This window comes from Primulina tabacum, chromosome 2 (genome assembly GCF_025594145.1).
Source record: "Primulina tabacum isolate GXHZ01 chromosome 2, ASM2559414v2, whole genome shotgun sequence".
Taxonomy (NCBI): Eukaryota; Viridiplantae; Streptophyta; class Magnoliopsida; order Lamiales; family Gesneriaceae; genus Primulina; species Primulina tabacum.
The window spans coordinates 39,685,463-39,710,797 of NC_134551.1; positions in this window are offsets into that span (position 1 = coordinate 39,685,463).

Sequence of the window (25,335 nt, forward strand, 5' to 3'; positions counted from 1 at the left end):
TTATTTTAATGTTGACTTACATTGTATGTGCTAACATGACATTATGCTTTACTGCTTTGAAATACATTTTTACCTGATTATCTGATTTGAATTGGTAATATGTATTATTGAGTATGAATCAGATCTGATTCATGATCAGCAGTAAGATGATCAGAGAAAGATTGGAACAGATTTGTAGTATTTGAGTACTAATGTTTTGATAAGCAGATATACCTCCACGGAGAATTCCAGAAAGGGGTAGTACTTCGACTGAACAGATAGATGTATCAGAAACTCAGATGAAAACACAGATGAAGAGGTTTCAGTCGTTTCAACCGCCGATTTTAAAGGGTACTGAGACGCCAGTAGATTGTGAGAATTGGGTTGAAAACATAGAAATGCTATTTGAATTTCTTGGTTTCACAGATGATTGTAGAGTCACATTGATTGGGAACCAGCTAAAAGAGACTGCAAGAAATTGGTGGCTAATAACCAAAGAAGCTTTGGAACAACGTAGTTCACTAATTACGTGGAAAATTTTTAAGGTTGAATTCTATCAAAGATTTTTCCCCGTATCATACAGACAAGACAAAAGTGCAGATTTTTCAAATTTGAGACAGTGTCACTTGAGTATTGATGAGTATTTGGGCCAGTTCTTTACCTTGCTACGTTTTGTCCCTCAAGTTGCTAGAAATGATGAAGCTATATCTGATCAATTCATTAATGGATTGAATTCGGAGATACGTACATTGGTAAATGTGAAACGATCGATTAATTTTGCTGATACCTTGAACAGAGCCAAAAGAGCAGAAACAGTTCTGAGAGGACAAAAGAGAGCATCGTATGTTTTTCCAAGATCGAGTTCACAGCAACTGCCCCACAGAGTTGAGATGGGCAGTAGCAGTAGTGGGATGAAAGAACAGTTACAAGCTCGAAAGAAGCAGTTCAAGAAGTTAGGGAGCGGGTTATCTAGCTCCAGAGGTTCTAGCTCGGATTACATTGTAGGGTATTGCAGAACTTGTGGAGGAAGACATCCTACTGAGCAATGCCAGGGAGTGACTGGTATATGCAATATCTGAAAACAACGGGGACACTTTGCTAAAGTTTGTCCACAGAGAGGTTCCCGAAGATTTTAGGGATCAGGACCATCTGGTGGTAGTGACCGAGGAACAGACCCAAGAGGCACTTGATGATATAGTGACAGGTACTGTTCTTTTATGATTATATTGCATAGGTATTGATATATACTAATGTATTCCCTACGATTATCTTTGACTGAGTTGCATTGAGATATGCTGTATCTGTTGAGTCTGATTGTACTGTAGTATTGATTCTCTTACTTGTTGGAAAAGAAAAATTGATATCAGAGATTTCTGTGATATATTGTATACTACAGTAAGATGAGAATGAGGTCGAGTTAGATTATGATGTACTTGTATTTCTGAATTGACTGCATTATTGATATTAATATGCTGAACAAGTACAAAACTATTATAGATTCCTTTCAGGAGAGTATGAAATTCAGACCAGATATGGCTGATGAGTAAAGATTTCACGGTAAGGATTCTAGATTTAGAATTCCTTGGATATCTGTATTGTCTATGACTCGATTATTACAGAAAGGAGCAGATGGCATCCTTATGTATTCAGTAGATGTACTAAAGTCGAGTCTAGCATTGGCAGATTTTCCAGTGGTGTACGAGTTAGTTGACGTCTTCCTAGATAAGATTTCAGATTTGCTTTATATCAGAAAGATAGATTTCAGAATTGAATTGATACCAGATACTAGTTGTGTTTTAGAATTCAGTACAAATGATATTGAATGTGCAGAATGTCACTGAATGAAGTGAAAGAATTGAAAGATCAGTAGAAGAGTACGGGCCAGGAGTTACATTTGACATAGTGTTTCCCGGTGACATATTTCAGTATGTTCAGAGATATTCTGATGATTTCATGCTCGTTGTATCTATGACATTTTGATATATTTGTAGCATCTGATTGACTGAATCGAATATCTGAAGATTGTATTGAATACTCTGAGAACTGTGATTATTGTATACAGAAATTATTCAGATATGAATCCTGCTTGAAACAGATTATATTCAGAGTATGTGATATCTGAAGTTAGTATACCGATTGATTTTGACACAGTTGAGATTGTGATCAGTGACTGAGAACGATATCGATATCAGAAAGATCAGAAATTGCAGAATATCATAAATTTATTTTGGCCTGAATTGACAGATTTTCGTATACGATTGTTGTTTTGTGTCTGCCTGAGTATTGTTATTGTTCTAACACAATATTTGTAGATAGATTATATTGTTTGAGGACATATTATATTTGCAGATGATATATAGCAGTTGATCAGAACGACATGAAGACGTGATTGATTAGTCAGAATTGACGATATTGCCAGAAATTGCCGTTTTATGAGTTTACTATACTCACTAGATCAGTATAGATTATTGATATTATGAATCTGATTTGATAGTACTGTTATTCTGAGTCAGTGTTTGATATAGATTATTCAAACCGAATCAGAGTTGAATTCGAGAATTTCAGTAGATCAGAAATATAATCAGAATGTTCAGAGCTTAATTTCGATAATCAGAACCGAACATCGATCAGAGTGACAGATATGTGATTTTATTGTATGAGAATGATTATCTTGTGATGCCAAATGTTTCAGAATTGTACAACAGAATTTGATATCGACAATCAGAACCGAGTACCAGGTAGGTATTTTTTTAATTTATATTATTAACTGAGTTGTTTGTACCAAATAGTTCGAATCTGAATTGACAGATAGTGTCCGAAACGCACCGTAGTGGATTCAGTTTTCATTCTGATGATTGAGAATGTATAATATTCGGACAGATAGTTTTGATATAGACCGATTAAATCAGTTGTGACAGAATTTGTACTGAAATGTTAGCAGAATTTGTACTGAAATGTCTGAATCGCCAATAAATGAAGATAGAAAAATAGAAATCAGAAGAGTTATTACAGAATTGGTATATTTCTGACTAGACATTGAGAGTATATTTCGATGAATTTCGTAATAAGACCACTATAATACTTTCCAAATTGTGATATGATATGATTGTGATTGACAGATTGTTCAATCTATATCTATTAGTTTGTACAAGATGACGTACAAACATGACCAGATGACAAAGATCGATGTCAAAGAAATGGTCAGATTGAGCAGAATGTAGAACTAGACTATATCAGATTGTGATTTTGATTGAGTTTGTAATTGTGGCAGAACGTACCATGAACTCATTCATATATTATCCACCGACTGACAGATAGCCAAAATGTACTATCCGGATATTGAGATATATCCAGGGAGTGGCAGTGCTGGATGCTAGCACCAGTTGATATGACATATTTTCGCTGTGTGAATTATTGTACGATCATAGTTATCAGATGACCGGATGGATAATGAAATAGTTACAGACGATATATTGTACAGTGAGTACTGCAGATTTCTTTGGTATAAGAATAATATCTCGGAGATACCTGAGATAAGATTTGATACAGTCAGAGATGTGACAAAGAAAATGTAGCTAATTCAGAAGAAAATAAAGATAGCTCAGACCAGACAGACTTAATACGCCAACGTCGGATGATGACAATTGGTATTTGGGGCCGAAGACTTAATATATCCTTGACTGGGATAAACAGATTTGATATCAGCTAATGATATTGATTTGGTATGAGCCGTTGATTGGTATATACGGATGTTGTATAGCCAGTATTTTGCGATTGATTCGATTAAAATGATTTCGAGTGGTATTATGATTTTATGCTTCTTGAATGACTACTCCGGTCTGGAATAAGAGATCCGTGAAAGGAAGAAAATTTAGAACGAAGAATATTCTACTGTTGCATATACAGTAAAGTCGACGGAGCATTAGAAATATTCCTTGAAAGACGGAATCTGATATGAGATTAAGATTTCAGAATGGATTCATTGACATGAGTTTTGATTTAAATTCTATATACATTCCTTCAGATATGTCTGAATTAATTACTTGTAATTTCGAGGACGAAATCATTTCTTAGAGGGGGAGAAATGTAAGGCTCGGGATTTATTAGTCTTCATTGATGTGATATTCAAAAGATATGAGTATGCATGACATGTAATGAGAAGCACTAAATGAGATTATGGAGTGTTGCATAAAGTCTAGACCGCACCCGCGCTACGAACAAGACCACACCCGCGGTTGATGGACAGAGAGTTGGAGATTAATTACAGAAGTGACACCGCACACGCGGTGCTAGACAGACCGCACCCGCGGTGTTGTACCAGTAGGGTCAGCGCACCCGCGTTAAAAGACAGAGCGCACCCGCGGTCCAAGCTTCGGGGAAAGTTGATGCATATCAATATATGGAGCGCACCCGCGGTGCAAAAGTGAGCGCACCCGCGGTGCGACGTGCAGTGTGAAGGTTTAGCCATTTGTTTGACATGCAATTGAGATATATATATATATGTATTGATTCTCACGATTTCAGCATAAGAAATCGTGGGTTTTCCTTCAACAAATTTCTTAAAGCCTTTCATATCTTCAAATAGTGATTTTGATATATCCGTGTATCAGAAGTCGAATCCGAACATAGTATCGTACTCCTCTCGCTACGAGCTATACAAGGACATAAGTTTCGTTACGTTTAGAAATGATTTGAATTTATGATATTGTCATAATTGAATATGAATCAGATATGTTGTTTCTGCTACAGTAGACATTGTATAACTGAAGTCAGATTAAAGAATAGACTGTTTATGAAACTGTTATGAATTTCAGAGTTGATTTAGTTGAGATTCTATATCAGAGTTGTGTTATTATTCAGATTATGAGTTGTACTGATACTGATTATGAATTCTGGTATTATATCTGTGATGTTGAGATAGACGGGGTTATCGTGACTGTATTGTTATGCCGTCGAAACATCAGTAGATTGATATTGATCAGATTCAGTAATGATTTCGATTGTATCGTGATATCATTGATATGAATTAGATTGTACCTTGTTCAGATATGGATCAGATTATATACTGATTTGAGTATTGATTAGAACAGGTCTTGAATTGAGTTATATACTGATATGGTATTTATATGATCGTCATTATCAGATTTGGATATGGACAGATTGGAATACAAGACTTCGTCTTCATCAGACCGAGAAGAGAAAGGTATTAATGGATGTTCATTGGGAGATCGACTTGAGTTAGATTTAACTCGAGTTTTCCTAAATCACATACTTGTATGGTATTGTTTTTATACCTTTGTGTTTTAATGATTATGTTTATTCTAATTAATTAGAAGTAGAAACAGAGAGCTATTAAGTAAGAGTCACTGACAGAGGGGTTAGATTTTGACAGACTTGTCACTGACCAATTGCACATTGTCAGAATAGGCTTAGTCTTGGTAGATACGCCAAGGCACTGGACGTTTGGTATATCGTTATGCTTCAGATACAGATAGCATTCTATTCGATATAGATTAGACCAAAGTCCAGAAATAAGAACGTACCGCCACTGCGACTGGTATTAGTAGGTGGGAGACTTGTTACGTTCTTATTCACCGGGATCCCTAGATTAGAATGAGAGATGAGTCGAGTTTTAGATATTGAGACTAGAATTTGATTTACAGATCCGTATTGATTTATGTTTCGTAGATTATAATTCATGTTTTATTTACAGACTTCTATGGATACATGTTGTTTGATTATGCTACATGTGATAAGATATAATTCATGCTTTTATGTTAATTCAGTTAACTGCATGTATACATTATTTATACTGGAATTTATTCTCACCGGAGTATCCGGCTGTTGTCTTGTTTGTATGTGTGCATGACAACAGGTGGGCCAGGATCAGGGTCAAGAGGATGATGAGAGATCGAGATTAGAGTAGTGATTACGGACTTGGATGTAGACTTGGTTTAATACTGAAAATTAGTAGTTGAACCTTAGACTAGTTTGAATAATTGTTGTACATTATTGTACTTTTATACTGAGATGTATATTAGTTAAATTCCATTACGTTCCGCACTTATATTTTGAAAAGAAAAATTTTTAGACCCTGTTTATCTTAAATGATAATTAAATCCCAAAGATGATTAAGAAGATGATTAGCGTCCGGGTCCCCACAATTATGAAGATCGAAGACATGTAAATATTGGAAGCTTATGTAATAGTTGCATTTGCTTCCCATCATTTCCCTAGGATTGGACCTAGGCCCGTGCTTAGCTCACACGGGCCATTAGTATTAAGGCGATTGATCATCCTTGTTTGTTTACTATTTATAATATATGCATGATATGTTATAAATAATGAGTATGTGCGTTATTATTATGATAATAACAAAGTTGCATGAATCCGGCAAACATACGATCAAAAATGGCGAGCTTCTAAATAAAATTAATGATGAGACCTTTCAAAATTAAAAACCGTCATTTTGAATAAGATTCAAAATTAATATCAAGCCCGAAAAGGGGAATTATAAATTTGTTTATAATTTTCATGTCTTCCATCGACAATGGGTGCATGATGAACGCTACCCGTACTCGGGGCTCGGCTCATATTATTGGGGGGGCCCTGGGTGCCGGAAAGCTGTGACATCCATTGACATGGTGATGTGAACTACGTGGAACTCCCATGATTTCGGCTCATATTATTGGGGGAACTCATGGCGACCGTCCATTAAGGTTCAACATCGATGGGTAAGGCTTGACACGTGAAGATGAACGACGTCATATTATTGGGTCCTAATCAAACGTGAGACAAAAGTTTACATAGAGGGTTGCATGGAGATGCAATTGGAAACTACCTTTTAGGAATTTTGATTGGCTGATATTATTCGGGATCATAATTCGCTAATTGGACCTTACGTACCTACTGAGGAAAGGAGTTTCCCGTTTTCACTAGAGGGTAGTGAAAATGTCAAAACAGTGGGAGCGAAAATTTATAAAGTAAAAGTCCATACTTTATATCTTACTAAATATTTTAAAATAGTCATTAACATTTATCTGTTTTACTTTTCAGTACAAAATTTGACAATGTCTTCAATTCGCAATCCGCTTTCTGCCATACTCGAAAAACACGTATTAACCGAACCTAATTACCTCACTTGGCTAAGAAACCTAAAAATCGTCTTGAACTCGGAAAAGATTGCATATACACTGACTGAGTCGCCCCCTGCTGAGGCTCCGACTAGCTACACTCCTGAGGAATTGCAGACCTACAAGGATTGGTGTGACCATGACTTGAAGGCCAGGTGTTATATGTAGGCTTCTATGAATGATGAGCTGCAGAGGCGTTTTGAGGATGCAAAGAATGCTGCTGACATTCATATGCACCTCAAGGAGCTCTTTGGTGAGCAGACTCGGCCTCTTAGGCATGCTACCATCAAGGAGCTGATCACTATGCGCATGCGAGATGGGGCCTCGGTCCATGAGCATGGCCTGAAGATGATTGGGCTCGTGGACAAGCTCGTTGGCATGGATCTGATCTTGCCTTCGGAGTTGACCACCGACGTGTTGCTCTTATCGCTGCCTAGCTCATTTGATCCTTTTGTGGTGAACTTCAACATGAACAAGATGGAGCCGACCCTTGAGGAGTTGGTGAACATGCTTGTGACCTTTGAGTCCACCATCAAGAAAGAGAAGCCGGTTCTTTTTGTGGGCTCTACATCTGGTACGAAGACCGGTCCACCTGGGAAGGGAAAGAAGCGTTCTTTCCAACGTCCCAAGAAGAACGTGCCCTTGAAGAGGCAGACTCCGATTCCAGCTGTGGCAGCCACACCAGTGAAGGCTGACAAGACTGTTGACATCTGTCATCACTGCAAGAAGCCTGGACATTGGAGGCGTAATTGCAGAGAATATGTGGCCCAGAAGAGTTCTGGAAACGGTATGTTGTATATTGAAGTAAACATTTCAATTAACTCTACTTCTTGGGTATTAGATACCGGATGTGGCTCACATCTCTGTAATGATTTGTAGGCGATGGGAAGAAGTAGAAGACTCAGGGAAGGTGAGACCTTCTTGAGGATGGGCAATGGAGCAAGGGTTGCTGCCAAGGCCGTAGGAGATGTTTGCTTGTATTTGAACAATGATTTTAAGTTATTTTTGAGAGATGTTTATTTTGTACTAGACTTGGTGAAGAACATTATTTCCATTTCTATGTTAGATAAAGATGGATTTTCTTGTTTATTTAGCAAAGGTGTTTGCAATATTTACAAGAATGAATGTTTAATTGGTACTGGAGAACTTGAAAACGATCTCTACACCTTAAAATTGAAAGATATTCCACTTAACAATGTCCAAGCTATAACAACAACAAACAAGCGCAAACAAGATACTCTAAATTCGGCACAATTATGGCATGCTCGATTAGGACATATTTCCCTAAGAAGGATGAACAAGTTAGTGGGAGTAGGCATGTTTGATATGTCTGATATTAATGCTCTCACGACTTGTGAATCCTGTCTAAAAAGAAAGATGACCAAGATTACCTTTAAGGGCCATGTGGAGCAAGCCAAAGGGTTATTGGATTTGATCCATGCCGATGTGTGCCGTCCGCTTAGCATCACCACTAAGCATGGACATGCCTACTTCATCACCTTTACCGATGACATTTCGAGGTATGGGTATGTGTATTTGATGAAATACAAGTCTGAAGCCTTTGAAAGGTTCAAAGAATTCAGAAGTGAAGTAGAGAAGCAGTTGGGACGAAGCATCAAGACACTTCGATCGGATCGAGGTGGTGAGTACTTGAGTGCCGAGTTCCAAGAGTATCTTAGGGAGAATGGGATTCTCTCGCAGTGGACTCCGCCCGCTACACCGCAGTTGAATGGTGTTTCGGAGCGTCGTAACCGGACTTTGATGGACATGGTTCGGTCTATGATGGGGTTTACGGAGTTGCCGCCATCCTTTTGGGGATATACGCTTGATACAGCGGCACTGTTGTTGAACAATGTCCATTCAAAGGCAGTTGATAAGACACCATATGAGATATAGATGGGTAAGCCTCCCAATTATTCTTATCTTAGAATATGGGGGTGCCCTGCTTATGTGAAGCAGGTAGTGGGAGATAAATTGGATAGTCGATCCATTTTATGTTACTTTGTGGGATATCCAAAGAATTCTGTTGGATATTATTTCTATCATCCCCAAGAAACAAAGGTGTTTGTTTCTAGGAATGCAACCTTTTTGGAAAAGGAATTTCTATTGGATAGAAAAGGGGAGATGATAGAACTCGAAGAGGTTCGAGAGACACCCACAATTATAGAACCCACACCCAAAGAGCAAAGAGAGGAGATAAAAACTCCTAGAAGATCGGAGAGAGTCTCGAGACCACCTATGAGGTATGGTCTGCTTCTTGAAGAGGGCCATGATGAGCCTAACCGTGGATGTTATCCAAGGACCTTCAAGGAAGCGTTATCTGATGCCGATTCATCCAAGTGGCTTGAAGCAATGGAATCTGATATGAATTCCATGTATTCGAACCAAGTGTGGAATCTCGTGGATCCACCTGAGGGAATTGTTCCAATAGGGTGTAAATGGATTTAGAAGAGGAAAATTGGGGCGGATGGGAAGGTATTGACCTTCAAGACGCGATTGGTAGCAAAAAGATATACTCAAAGACAAGGAGTTGACTTTGAGAAAACCTTTTCTTCAGTTGCAATGTTCAAGTCGATAAGGATATTGCTAGCCATAGCTGCATGGTATGACTATGAGATATGGCAGATGGATGTCAAGACAGCCTTTCTTAATGGGGATATTAAGGAAGAGATTTATATGTCTCAACCCGAAGGGTTTACATCTATCGGAAGTGAGCATATGGTATGCAAACTTCAGAGATCAATTTATGGTCTAAAGCAGGCATCTAGGAGTTGAAACCTCAGATTCGATAGTACAATCAAAGAGTTTGGTTTTGCTAAGAATCATGAGGAAACCTGTGTGTATATGAAGGTCAGTGGGAGTGCAGTGACATTCCTTGTGCTTTATGTTGATGACATCCTACTAATTGGGAATGATGTAGGGATGTTGCAATCAAATAAGATATGGTTAGCGAGTAAGTTCTCGATGCAGGACTTGGGTGAAGTATCTTTTGTATTGGGAATACAGATCTATAGAGATAGATCAAAAAGATTGCTTGGTCTCACCCAGTCCACATACATTGATACCATCGGGAAGCGGTTCTCGATGGATGAGTCCAAGAGAGGACATCTACCAATGTTTCATGGCGTGTCCCTATCCAAGTCTATGTCTCCCAAGACTGATGCAGAGATAGCGGCGATGACAAGCATTCCTTATGCATCTGCGATTAGTAGCATCATGTATAGGATGATATCTACACGTCCTGACGTGGCTTTTGCACTAAGTGTAGTGAGTAGATATCAATCCAACCCTGGTCTTCCACACTGGAAAGCTGTGAAAGACATCCTCAAGTATTTGAGAAGGACCAATAAGTTGTTCTTGGTCTATGGGGGTGGAGAACTGAAATTGGAAGGATATACCGACTCTAGCTTCCAAAGCGATATCGATGACTCGAAGTCAACCTCTTAATTCATATTCATGCCCAATGGTGCTGCTGTCTCTTGGAAGAGTTCCAAGCAAGACAGTACAGCGGATTCCACCACTGAGACAGAATACATTGCTGCATCAGCTGCAGCAAAGGAGGCAGTTTGGATAAGGAATTTCGTCCAAGAGTTGGGCGTCATTCCTAATGGAGTTGCTCCTGTCCTTGTGTTTTGTGACAACACGGGAGCCATTGCTCAAGCAAAGGAGCCGAGATCTCATCAGAAGTCCAAACACGTATTGAGAAAGTACCACATCCTCAGAGAGATCGTGGAGAGAGGAGATGTCACGATTGACAAATTTGGCTCCACAGATAATGTTGCTGATCCGCTAACTAAGCCTTTACCTGGACAATTATTCGAGAAGCATCGCGAATCGATGGGTTTGAAACATATGGGTAGTTGGCTCTAGTGCAAGTGGGAGATTGTTAGAGTAGGTGCACGTCGAGCCAAGTGTTGGCCGAGTGTTCACAATGAAACTCTATGAATATGAGATGCTCATATGATGAATATCATGAAACTCATATTTGTAATACTGTATATTCTAAACGGTTCCTAGTCGATTCAGCCGCCACTAAGAAGGATATAGGCCGCTCGAGTTCGAGACTAGTATCTGCGATGTGAGTACCATGTTTCATTGGTAGGGGATATTGTGATGTCCGAACATGCAGATAGGTGCTCCTTGTAGAGTGCACTGAACAACCCTCCATAAAAAGACTTTCCAAGTGGTTCTCACTTATCGAGTGGAAAAGTCCTAGTTTATGGTTGTACACCATTAGTCCTTATGACCCGGGACAACATTGAGACTCTATGTGCTAGAATTACACCTTGACTTGTTTACCGACTCTCATGGGGTCATCAGGTGGCAAGGTTGGGTGTTCTGTCGAAACATATAGGAGTCGATGCATTATAGTCGGGGATTCACTGCTTACCATCGGGTATGGATATCCTATGTGTTATCATGTGTATGTAGGTTGAAATCTCTGATCAGAGTATGGTGGTAATTATGAAAAGGGTTTCATAGATTACACCATCGATGCAACTACGACATGACACATAGTATCGATTCATTGACAACTCTCGATAAACCAATGGTTGTCGAATCGGTCGGGATATATGAGTTGAAGGGACCGTACTGTACGCTAACCATAATTGAATGGTTCTTGCAGGCACTATCATTTGATACCTAGGGAATCATGTAAGCGATGCTGCTAGGCGTTTAACATAATTTGTTGGGTACTATCAGACTTGAGTTCCGACGTTCTTGTTATCAAGGAGTTGATAAGTAAGAATGGAGCAATTGGGGTACGAGACATGTTTAGTCCGAATCACATGGAGATCTGAACCCACGACTAGTTGTATCAATGAACCATTGAGGGCCACACAAGTACTAGCTTTCTAGATCCCGTTCAGAAGTTAAAATAGTTCAATGTGTTGAACGGCTTATAAAGGAGTTTATAAGCGTAAGGAAAATAGAAGTATGACTTCTATGAGGGAAATGTAACTTTTAATTTGTGGAAGTGTTCCTAAATTAAAAATAGGCCAAGTGAATAATGTATTTGAAAATTGTGATTTTCATAAACATTATTATGGACTAAATTAAATTAATTCAAGTGTTGAATTAATTAAGCACTAATGGACCTAGTAGAGTCCAAATAATTAAATTAATTCAAGTGTTGAATTAATTAAATAACATTGGGCCTTGTAGAGCCCAATTGGAAATAATTATTTAGCTAGTGGGCTTGAGTAAAATAAAGTAAAGTCTAATTGGGCTCAAATATGTTTGAGACAATTAAAAAGTCCATGGGCCCTTTGTAAATATTACAAGCCCATTAGGTTTTGCATGCTTGGGAGGTGAAGGGTTGTGGATTACTTTTGATTAAAATATTGCATGGCATGCAAGACAACTTTTTCACTTTTCCCACAACCTAGACAACACACTTCACTCTCCCAAGACATCCCCCTTGGCCGAAAATTTGAGACTAATTTTTCTCAAAATTTTTCTCTCAATTTTCTTCTTCAATCGTTGAGGAAAGAACTCTCTTCTCCTTGAAAAATCTTCTTATTTTTCTAGTGCAAAATAAGAAGGGTTCTAGCTTGCAAGTGGTGGGCTTGATTTTGAAGGAAAGGAGGAAGCTTGTAGATCAACTCATCCATTCAAGAGCTAAAGTGTTTACACTTTAGTTGGAGCCATCATCAACCTCAAGAGGTTGATAGGTAATGATTTTCTCAACACCCTATGTATGACAAAGTTGAGATTTTGTATATGCTATACCTAGTCCTAAGGTGGCCGAATTTTTCCATGTAAAATCAAAATTTTTGAGCTTCTGTTGCGCTTTCAGTCACCTAATACGATCCCTTTCACGTGAAGAGGTTCTCGATGGATGAGTCCAAGAGAGGACATCTACCAATATGTCATGGCGTGTCCCTATCCAAGTCTATGTCTCCCAAGACTGATGCAGAGATAGAGGCGATGACACGCATTCCATATGCATCTGTGATTGGTAGCATCATGTATGGGATGATATCTACACATCCTGACGTGGCTTTCGCACTAAGTGTAGTGAGTAGATATCAATCTAACCCTGGTCTTCCACATTGGAAAGCTGCGAAAGATATCCTCAAGTATTTGAGAAGGACCAATAAGTTGTTCTTGGTCTATGGGGGTGGAGAACTAAAATTGGAAGGCTATACCGACTCTAGCTTCCAAAGCGATATCGATGACTCGAAGTCAACCTCTGGATTCATATTCATTCTCAATGGTGCTGCTGTCTCTTGGAAGAGTTCCAAGCAAGACAGTACAGCGGATTCCACCACTGAGACAGAATACATTGCTGCATCAGCTGCAGCAAAGGAGGCTGTTTGGATAAGGAATTTCGTCCAAGAGTTGGGCGCCATTCCTAATGGAGTTGCTCCTGTCCCGGTGTTTTGTGACAACACGGGAGCCATTGCTCAAGAAAAGGAGCCAAGGTCTCATCAAAAGTCCAAACATGTATTGAGAAAGTACCACATCCTCCGAGAGATTGTGGAAAGAGGAGAAGTCTCGATTGACAAAGTCGGCTCCGCAGATAATGTTGCTGATCCGCTAACTAAGCCTTTACTTGGACCATTATTCGAGAAAAATCGCGAATCGATGGGTTTGAAGCATATGGGTAGTTGGCTCTAGTGCAAGTGGGAGATTGTTAGAGTAGGTGCCTGTCGAGCCAAGTGTTGGCCAAGGGTTCATGTTTAAACTCTATGTGTAAACAATCTTTATTTTAATAATATTTTAAATTATTGTTTTGGCACATCTTTATCTGTATACCCATGCTAGTTGCATAGATAAAGCCCTTGAATATACAAATAGTAGAAAGAATATGAAATGCTCATATGATGAGTATCATGAAACTCATATTTGTAATACTGTATATTCTAAACAGTTCCTAGTCGATCCAGCCGCCGCTAAGAAGGATATAGGGCGTTCGAGTTTGATACTAGTATCTGCGATGTGAGTACCAAGTTTCATTGGTAGGGGACATTGTGATGTCCGAGCATGCAGATAGGTGCTCCTGGTAGAGTGCACTGAACAACCCTCCATAAAGGACTTTCAAAGTGGTTCTCACTTATCGAGTGGAAACGTCTTAGTTTATGGTTGTACACCATTAGTCCTTATGATCCGGGACAACATTGAGACTCTGTATGCTAGCATTACGCTTTGACTTGTTTACCGACTCTCATGGGGTCATCAGGTGGCAAGGTTGGGTGTTCTGTCGAAACATATAGGAATCGATGCATTGTAGTCGGGGATTCACCGCTTACCTTCGGGTATGGATATCCTATGTGTTATCATGTGTATGTAGGTTGAAATCTCTGATCAGAGTATGGTGGTAATTATGAAAAGGGTTTCATAGAGTACACCATCGATGCAACTACGACATGACACATAGTATCGATTCATTGACAACTCTCGATAAACCAATGGTTGTCGAATCGGTCGAGATATATGAGTTGAAGGGACCGTACTGTACGCTAACCATAATTGAATGGTTCTTGCAGGCACTATCATTTGATACCTAGGGAATCATATAAGCGATGCTGCTAGGCGTTTAACATGATTGGTTTGGTACTATCAGACTTGAGTTCTGACGTTCTTGTTATCAATGAGTTGATAAATAAGAATGGAGCAATTGGGGTATGCTCATATAAGGACATGTTTAGTCCGAGTCACATGGAAATGTGAACCCACGGCTAGTTGTATCAATGAACCATTGAGGGCCACACAAGTATTAGCTTTCTAGATCCCGTTGAGAAGTAAAATAGTTCAATGTGTTGAACGGCTTATAAAGGAGTTTATAAGCGTAAGGAAAAATAGAAGTATGACTTCTATGAGGGAAATGTAACTTTTAATTTGTGGAAGTGTTCCTAAATTAAAAGTTGGCCAAACAAATAATGTATTTGAAAATTGTGATTTTCATAAACATTATTATGGACTAAATTAAATTAATTCAAGTGTTGAATTAATTAAACACTAGTGGACCTAGTAGAGTTCAAATAATTAAATTAATTAAAGTGTAGGATTAATTAAATAACATTGGGCCTTGTAAAGCCCAATTAGAAATAATTATTAAATTAGTGGGCTTGAGTAAAATCAAGTAAACTTTAAATGGACTCAAATATGTTTGGGACATTTAAATAAAAGTCAATGGGCCTTGTAATTGTTACAAGCCCAAGTCAAAAGCATGCTTGGGAGGTGAAGAGTTGGGGAATACTTTTTCATTAAAAAATTGCATGGCATGCTCATGCACCTTTATCACTTTTTCAAGAACCAAGAAAGAACTCCCTTCTCTCCTCTCAACCTCACTTGGCCGAAATTTTGCACCATTTTTTCTTTCAAAATTTTGTTCTTCAAGTTGTTGAGGAATTCATATACTTCTAAAAGAAAATGCCTTACATTTTCTAGTGTAATTGTAAGGTGGTTCTAGCTTGCAAGTGGTGGGCTTGATTTTGCGCAAGGAGTGCTCATTGGAAAGCTTGTAGATTGGGTCATCCCTTTCAAGAGCTTAGTTTTTAAAACTAAGTTGGAGCCATCATCAATCCTTTGTTATTGATAGGTAAAATTTTCTTAAACACCCTATGAATGTCATTTCATGTTTTTCCTATTTGCTACACATTATAGGCTTAGGGTGTTCGAAATTTTCATGCTAGAAAATTATTTTGAAACTTCTGTTGCGCATTTGAACACCTTAATCGATCCTCTTTCAGTATTGACATAGTGACTGAATTATTGATACATTTAACAGCATAGAAGCGAGAAACATCGTCTTAGACCAGTATGCGTACGCTTGGACTGTAAGTTGGCATGTTCTTGGAGTAATACATGAGTAATATTACGAATTTCAAATGCTTTCCATTGATTATTGTTATATGTACATTGTTAATATGTTTATTGATGAAAACATAGCACCATATTCCATTGTTATGTATTAATATTGAAGATAGGTGCTATGTCATGAAAGAAAAGGAAAATGACTGATTTTTATATGATATATGAGCTTGTTGACATCATGGGTGGTTTTAACTCCACCAAATCTCTTGGCCACTATATGTTCATGAGGCATGGGGTTGTCAAAGGTGTTCCCTGACGTCCAACAAAGTAGTAGCTATATAATAAAACAAGCATAGTAGTACATGTCAACTAATGAGGCTCAAGTACTAAAATCAACATGAATATATGCTATGGTATGACTTGGTTTAAAGATTTATTGTTGATCACGATTTGATATGTATGTTCTTTCTATGCATATTGATACGTATAAGTACCAACTTATTGAGTTTTATAAACTCAAGTAGCTTATGTATTACAAGATCAGGTAATGAAGATGCATAGTATGCCGGTTCGCCAATAGATGCTTGTGACGTGCCCTATGTAATGCCCAGACATTCGTATGCATTTGACGTAAGGTAATGATTATGAATAAACATGTTCATTATTCCTTTTATGGTTTATTATAATGATCTTTTGGGATATGTGATGTAATGGTGATGGTTTATGACTTCAAGTTTTGATATGAATGGTAATGAATGATATAGAATGAATAGAGAATGGATGGGTAGATAGAAAGTTGATCTTGATTCAAATAGGTAATTGAAATTCAATAACGGTATGAAAACGGTGGCAATAGTTGTGGTTTTTGGCTTAATGATTAGTATATTTATCCAAACGGTTTGAGGCTAGTTTCATTAGAAAGATAAGATATAAGGCTATAACTTTCATGTTATGAGTTTTGTTCAAATCATAAGGGAAGATGAGCCAAAAGTGGCCGAAGTGTATCGTGCGTTTCGTCGTTTCTACAATGACACATGTTGGGTGAATGAACATAAATTTTTACTCAAAATTTCAAATGACATGAAAACAATTGGAGATGCAAGCCAAGACACAGAGTTACAACTTTGATGTTTACAACTTTTTCTAATTATGAAGGGAAATGCCGTTTCGAAAGCGATCTGTATTGTAGCTGTGCGCAGAGTGCGTCCGATTTGATCGCCCAGGCGCGGCTCGTTCTGAATTTTTGGTTTTGAACAGTAAGGTCTGCGCTAGGGCGGTAAAATGTGACTGCCCGAGCGCCCAACATAGTGTAAAAATGTGTTTTGGGTATTTTTAGGCATAAAATCGAAGGTGACTCATTATTTCCTCATTTTCCTTCTCTTCCTTTCTCTTTTCCATTGATTTAAGGCTAGGATTCTTCATCATCTTCTTCTCTTCTCATTAAATCAAGCAATTAATCTTCAATCTGGAGTTCGAACTTCACCTTTTTAGTGAAAGGACTAGAGGTGAGTGGTTTTTCTTCTTGTTCTTGAGTTATTGATAGATGGTGAAGTTGGGGGATGATAGTTGTGATTGATGTATTGGATTAAATGATCATTTAAGGTTATTATTTGGGTGATGATGGTTAATTATTGGGTTTATTGTTGTAGGATCATCGTCAAAGTTTTAGAAACCAATTGCTCCAAGTGTTGTAAGTGGAATCGTTTTCTTAAATGCATCACATGATCCTATATGTATGTGTTTTGATGATTTTATGACGTTAACTCCTTTCAATTTCTATTCATTATATATATATGTAAATATGTATATATGGTAGTGCAATTATATGCATTTTTGAATGGAAGAAGTTAAATTTAAATGATGTCTCTAATGTGTTCGATAAAATGCTTGAATGAAGTTTTATATGATTGAATGATTGGATTGATAGTGATAGTAGCGGTGTTGCCTCTGAAAATTCTAAATTCGCAATGTAATTGACCAACTAATGATGAAAACATGTGCTTTTTTATAAGATGCATTTTATGCATAGACACATGTCCCTCCTATAAGATTTGTTTTTACGAAGAGGGTTAGAATGAATGAGCTATATTATAAGAACTATATTCTTCAGTTAATCAATGAAAATGAATATCATCCCTATGTATTGTTGTATTATGATTCTTGACGGGTGATATTATATTATGTTTTGACGTTTATGAAACGAGGAGGATAATGTTTCAACAAAATGAAATTGAGGCTACATTTTATGTTTAACAATAAAATTATATATATTTATATATATTGTTAGTATTGATTCCATTTGCTGAGTTTTATACTCATTCCAGTTATGTTCATATGACACAAGCACATGTATGAAGGACCGATCATCCCTGAGTTGTCGAAGCGAGAGAAGAGCATATGCCAAACTTTGGAGATTTCGATTGGATGCTATTTTTGATATGTTAAGCTTTTGGTTAATTTGGGAAACATTGAAAATCTTGTTTTGGTATTTGAATTAGAAATATGTGTATGTACTATATTAACTGGTATCTGATGTATATGAAAATCTTTTGCATGTGTTTTATGTGTTGCTTGAGGCAAGTGGCATGTCCTAATTGCGGGGAGATGCTGCCCAAATTTTTTTAAAATTACACATTTTCTCCAAATTATATTTAAAAGCTTCCGCACTGATTATGCATTTTACTCACGAGTGTTACATTTAGTGGTATCAGAGTCGAGATTTTTTGAACAATATGATTTGGTATATGACTTCCTCTGCTGTCGACAATTCGGTATGTATGTACCTGCATTATTTGATATAATATGGATGTGTAGCCTCAATTATTATGATATGTTGTGTGGAAATGGTTTTAAACTAATATGTATTATAGGATCATGCCGCCTAAACGTAAAGCATCAGAATGGGAGGATAGTTCATCATCTAGAGGGGTTGATGAATTTAGCAAGTTACTGAAAGAACATGCCAAGGTACAGGGCGAGCAAATCCAGCAGCTCTTGCAGATGCAGGATGCAGGGCGAGGGAGAGAGAGAGAGAGAGAAAGTGAGGCCCGAGCCCAGTAGTGAAGGCGCATATGAAAGATTTCGTAAGATGAAGCCACCGGAATTTGATGGTAGCATTGATCCCATGGTCACCTTGGAATGGGTCAAAGCTGTGGAGGCTATTTATGATTATCTTCAATTTGAATATAAATATCGAGTCAGCTGTGCCATTTTTCTACTGACCAAGACGGAGAGGATTTGGTGGGACGCCACCAAGGTATCAGTTAATGTCTCGGCACTCAAGTGGTAGGAGTTTAACGATTTTTTCTTCGACAAATATTTTTCTCGATATGTTCGACGTCACAAAGTGAAGGAATTTCTAGAACGAGGCAAGGAAATATGTCAATACAAGAGTAAATTCCCAAATTCGAAGAGGGGTGTCAGTTTGCCCCATATATCGCCAGTAAGGACATTGAAAAGGGCAAGCATTTTCGGAGAGGTGTCTGGGCTAAAATTAAAAGAGACGTTCGTATGTCTAAAGCTGCTTCATATAAAGAGATTGTTGAAAAAGCAAGGATGGCCGATCAGGATGAGAAGGAAATTGAAAGAAAAAGACAGTTGAGGCGCCAAGATTTTTCTACTAAGGGCCAAGGATCTGGATGGAAAGGTAAGGACAAGTTCAGAGACAAAGAGAAAGAGGAGCATCGACCCAAAACTCCTATGCCACCGCCTGCATATGATTGACATGTATGTCCAAAATGTGGCAAAATGCATATATGTGAGTGTTTGGTTGAAAGTAATCGATGCTTTCGTTGTGGAGATGTTGGACATGTCATCGGAAATTGTCCAGTAAAAGGTAAGAAAGGGAAGGATAGGGTTCAAGGCGGAATCTTCACAATGACCAAAGACGGCGCAAATCCTGATTCTTCTGTTATATCAGGTATTATCTTAATTTCAGGCAAGGTCGCTATTAAATTGATTGACACTGGTGCTACACATTCCTTTATGTCTGAAATTTTCTTGCGCTACTTGAATGTTGTTCCAACTTATGAACCCCTCCACTCAAGTATTTTGTTGCCATCGGGAGACGAAATATTGCCTTATAGTATTCTTAAAGGTTGTACAGTACAAGTAAATAAGAAAATCTATTTTGCTGATCTTATTATTATTCCCATGGTGGCGTTTGATTTTATTTTGGGAATGGACTGGCTATCGTCATATCGTGCCGTTATTGATTGTGTGGCTAAGACGGTGCGATTTCCTGCAGAAGATGATGATAGCAGGATTTTCCAGAGTTCAGGTATTTCACTTGGCACTCCTTGTATTTCTTGTCTCAAAGCTCGGGAAATGATATCAAAGGGATGTCAGGGGTTTTTAGCTGTTGTGATATATGTGAATACTGATATGACAATGAAGTTGAATGAGATTGAGGTAGTTCGGGATTTTCCTGACGTATTTGCAGATGATGTGCCTGGATTGCCACCTGACCGTGAAGTTGAGTTTGTGATTGACGTGGTTCCAGGTACTGGTCCAATTTTGAAAGCTCATTACTGAATGGCCCCGACTGAAATGAATGAGCTGAATTGTAGAGGCCTATAAATCCGTGTTTGAAACTTTGCGGAAAAATTTAAAATTTTCTTTTTAAATAATTAAAATTGCCTCATTCATAAATGAACTGATAAATAAATTTTGATGTTCAAAATGGCAGCGGAAGAAATTAACATTTTCGAAATAACAGTAAAAGTTTATCCAACGACAATCAAAATGTTTGAGCAATCAAATAATAATAAATGCTGAACTGAGGTCCTCGGGTCCTACTACTGTCGACTCGAGCTGGCTCACTAGTCCCCGCCCTCGGTCCCGACATCATCAGTACCTAAAACAATCAAGTCTAGTGAGTCTAAAGACTCAACATGCATATATCGTAAATAACAAGTAAATAAATAGTAAAATTTTGCATGAGATAAAAATATCATGTCATGAGGCATAATGTGAAAATAACTTGTCATGAGCAATTATAATACGTGCATAACTGAACTGAAAATCATAGTGAAAATGTTTGCTCCTTGGAGCCCTGTACTGAAATAGCATGTAATAATTTTCTGGTGAGATTATGGTCTACGCAAGTGGTCCCTGAACTGAACTGAACTGAGCTGACCGGTAACAGGCGACCGGGTTTAATAATGTACGTCTGATCAGACTACTGCCACAGTATACTAGGTGAAACAACTGAACTGACCGGTAACTGACGACCGGACCGGTAACTGGCGACCGGGTTTAATCATGATAGTAAAGTGACCACAAGCAATATCGCATAAATCTCAAAATGAATATTTTTTCACGTAATATAATTAATCAACATAATTAAATATCCTGCAATAATTTTACTGAATCGATTGGATCGCTCCCAGGCTCGCTGCAACGTACATATGCCATGAAAAATAAGCAATAGCTTTTACTTGACCAAACTATGCAATTAAATCCGAAAACTGAGACAATTGTGCCTACGGCTTCGTATTTAATCATGACTCTGTACCAACCCGAACCAACCGAACCATCAAGTAGTCATGATTAAAATACGCCTAAAATGATGAAGTAATACCCCTAAAATGGTGAGGGTCGAAATCTAGGTGGATGGAGGCCAAAACATGAAACACTCTTTCGAGATTCAATTTGGCACATCGTACCGTAAATTCTCGTACGACCTCAAAAATGATCCCAATCAAAAACGGCCAAGAACATGACCTTCCTAACTCGATCAGGCACTGTCCAGTCCAAGGCCATAGGCTAAAAGCCAATCGAGAACTCGAAACACGCCTGAGAACAACAGCACCACTTGCTGTCAAATTACAGCAGCTGTGCAATCGCATTTCTTGTGTCGTTTTCGAGACTACCGGCCATTGGGGCTTGAACCACCGACCAGAGACTCTTACCAACATCCAAAGAATGATTTGAACCATAGTTAAGGGCCCTAGGCCAGCCAAGATCCACACCATTCCACCATTTTCGAAACATATAAGCTGTAAACATGAGGAAGCCGAAATGGGGAGGGGCTGTTCTTGTGTTATTTTGTAAAAACCGATTCATCATGGACCAAGCCTCCAAAAGGGCGACTTAGTCACGTCTTAGACATGCTAGGGAAGTGATCTAACCATGGCTATAGGCCTTGTGGCAGCCATGATCAGAATCATTTCCTATATGAGAGCAAAAAAACTGAAATTCGAAAACTCAAATGGACAAAAGGTGGAGTTTCTGTCATTTTCTTGCTTTCCAGCGAACATGGGTTCAAATGAATGGACCAACATGGTCCTAATGCATCATATTACATGTCTAGATGTCACCTTGGGAGCCTGAAATCGAACCAATACCTGAAACCATCAAAACCAATGAAACCCGTGAGGAGCACAATGAAATCCGAAAACTGCATGTTTGTTTTTCTGAAAATAGCTTGATATATTTCGGTTTTTGGCTATCAAAACATGATCATGTAATGTTAAATAATGCTAGTAGGACTTGATTGAAGAGTCAAGGAAGAATATATGCATGGCTGGTTTCGTTTGAAAGAAAAAACGAAAGAATGAGACGATTCGGCGCGGAGGAGGTGGAGCGCTTTCTACCTAGCTTGCTACTGAATTTTTTTTTTTTTCCTCTTGTTTTAGCTCTGAAAATGCTCTCTGATTTCGGTGGATAGGGGAGGAGAATATCGGTTAGGGGAGTGAGGGAGATGGGTGCAAAATATAGGGAACAAAGCAAGACCAAGTCTACAAATTTGAAATTTGAATTATGGTTTGATATCAAATATTTGTTGGGGTGTTAATGGAGGTGAGGTGGCCGATTCTCTCATGCTAGACTAGGTTAGGATAAGCTCTATTATTAATTAATTAAGGTTGATCAATAATTAAAAAAGTTTGCATGCTAAACTTAACAAAGAATGGGTCAAAGATGATGAGTTGGCAAGGCATTGCTTAATCATCTAAGGGGGGCGAAATTTACACAATAAAATGAAGGAGAAATATTGATTATTTAGTAAATTTATAACCCTTTAAAGCCTTACCTATCCTTTAAATAATTTAGTGAATTAACCCCTTAATTATTAGAACTTAAATGAACTTACTTTCTACTCACCTCAAGTTGTTTAAATAAATCCCTAAACCTCCTTATTACTTAAATTAACTTACTTACTAGCTAAAATAAATTCTGGAAATGTTTTCTGAATCTTAAATTTTATCTCGAAACTCCAACTCCAGTCCGGCCTCACTTAATTACTGAAAAGATAAAAATTTAAACGACTGCATAAAATAATTAACTTTAAAGAAAAGCATTTAAATACTCATGCAATAAAATCATTTTAAAATACTAGAATTATGCATGGCTTATACGTAGTCTAATTTACGGGTTCTACATGAAGAATCAATTACAGGATCTATTAGACAAAGGCTTTATTCGTCCGAGTTCTTCTCTGTGGGGAGCTCCAATTTTATTTATCAAAAATAAAAATGGATCTATGCGGTTGTGCATTGATTACAGATAGATCAACAATTTCAAGATCAAGAATAAATATCCATTGCCGAGGATTGGCGATATCTTTGATCAGCTACAGGGAGCGACAATGTTTTCAAAGATCGACCTGCGTTCTGGTTATTATCAGTTGAAATTTAGGGAAGTCGACGTCCCTAAATGTAGAACCCGGTAAATCAGATTACATATATGCCATGCATAATTACTATTATTTAAATTAAAATGATATTTTTATCAGTGTTCTAAAAAGCGGTTGGCGGTAGGCGGGCGGTTACCTACAGCCTAGCGCCTAGGCGACTAGGCGGGGCCTAGCGGTTTTTTTTAAAGCTTAAATTCATTAAGTGGTTCATGAGTATTATGTTTGTATATGAAATATATATTATTATAAAATTTAAAATTGTAATAATAAATATATATTAATAAATTTTTATATATTAATCATCCACATCAGTTTACTACTTTACTACAACCGTTGTACAATGAAAATTAAATTTGTTCAACATTTTTTCCAACGTAATATATTGATATTAAACCTAAACATCTAACTCTTCTAGTTCATCTCCATATTTTTTCAATACTTCTTCTGTATCGGATTCAAACCTAAAATCCATGGCTTCTTCCTCCTCTTCATCCGATACAAATTCTTCTTTGTGAAGTTCCCTTACATCTTCAACATTTGTCTCAACATCTTCATCTCCACCATCAACAATCCATCCTTGTGCCATAGTTGCTTCTTCATAATTTGTTTTTTTTAAGTGTAAACCGCCTAGGTGGATTTTTAATTGTAAAATTGCCTATGCGGCCGATTAATATGGTAGCGCCTAGAAGTTTCGACTAGCCTAAAATCGGGGCGGTTTTGGAACACTGCTGTTTATGCATGAGGATTTATATTCATTCTTTTAAAATTGGTTGAGTTATGATTATTTATTTTACGCAGTAGTTTAGTTTTTATCTTTTCGGTTAAATAAGCGAGGCCGGGCTGCAGTTGGAGTATTGAAAAAAATGTAAGGATAAGAAAACATTCCTATAATTTATTTAAGATAAAGAATAAGTTATTTTAATGTAAAAGAATGTTTAAGGATTTATTCACTTAATTGGAGTTAAGTAGTAAATAAATTCTTTTATGTCCAATAATTAATTAAAAGCCTAAATTAAATTGTGTAACCAATTGAGATAAATTAATATAGGCTTATTTTATTTAAGAAATTGTAACTTAACATGTTAGTAATTTAATTTAAGAATTTTCCATGCATGCAAGAAAATTACTATCCCAAATTAATTTATTAACTCACTAAAATACATAATTATTGTTTAAAACTATAAAGAGTTAAAATTCAATAATTGGTTTGACAACTCTCAATCTTTAATTCATTTCCTTATCTTTTCTTGGGAGATAATTCCATCACATTTAATCTTCAATAATTATTAATTAAGCAATTTTTCTACCTTATTTAACATGAGGAAATCGGCCACTCACCATTAAATCAAATCAAATCATACCTCATTCCTTATCTATCAAACACTAGGATAGAAAGATTGGTTGGCCATTTCAAATCTCCATTTATCTTGCAATCATTCCCTTCATTTCCTATCCTTCTCTCCCTCACCATTTCCACCGAAATTCAGAGCTTAAACCTTCCGAAAAAAATTGTGAGTAGCTCAAGGAAAATAAGAGAGAAAACAAGTAAAGCAACTCCGCCTCCTCCGCGCCGTGTCGTCGTATAGTTTGTTTCTTTTCAAACAAAAGAATCCAAGGCATGTTTATATTATCTTTTACTCTATAATCAAGTCATATACATTTTTAAACCATATTTTTTCATGATTTTGAATAGCCAAAAACCGAAAACATGAAAGCCATTTTCGAAAGTTATGTGCAGTATTTTCTCGGTCGTTCCTTGTGCTTCACGTTGGTATTGTTTTTTATGATTTCAGAGCTTGGCTCAGTTCCGGACATTCAAGGCTA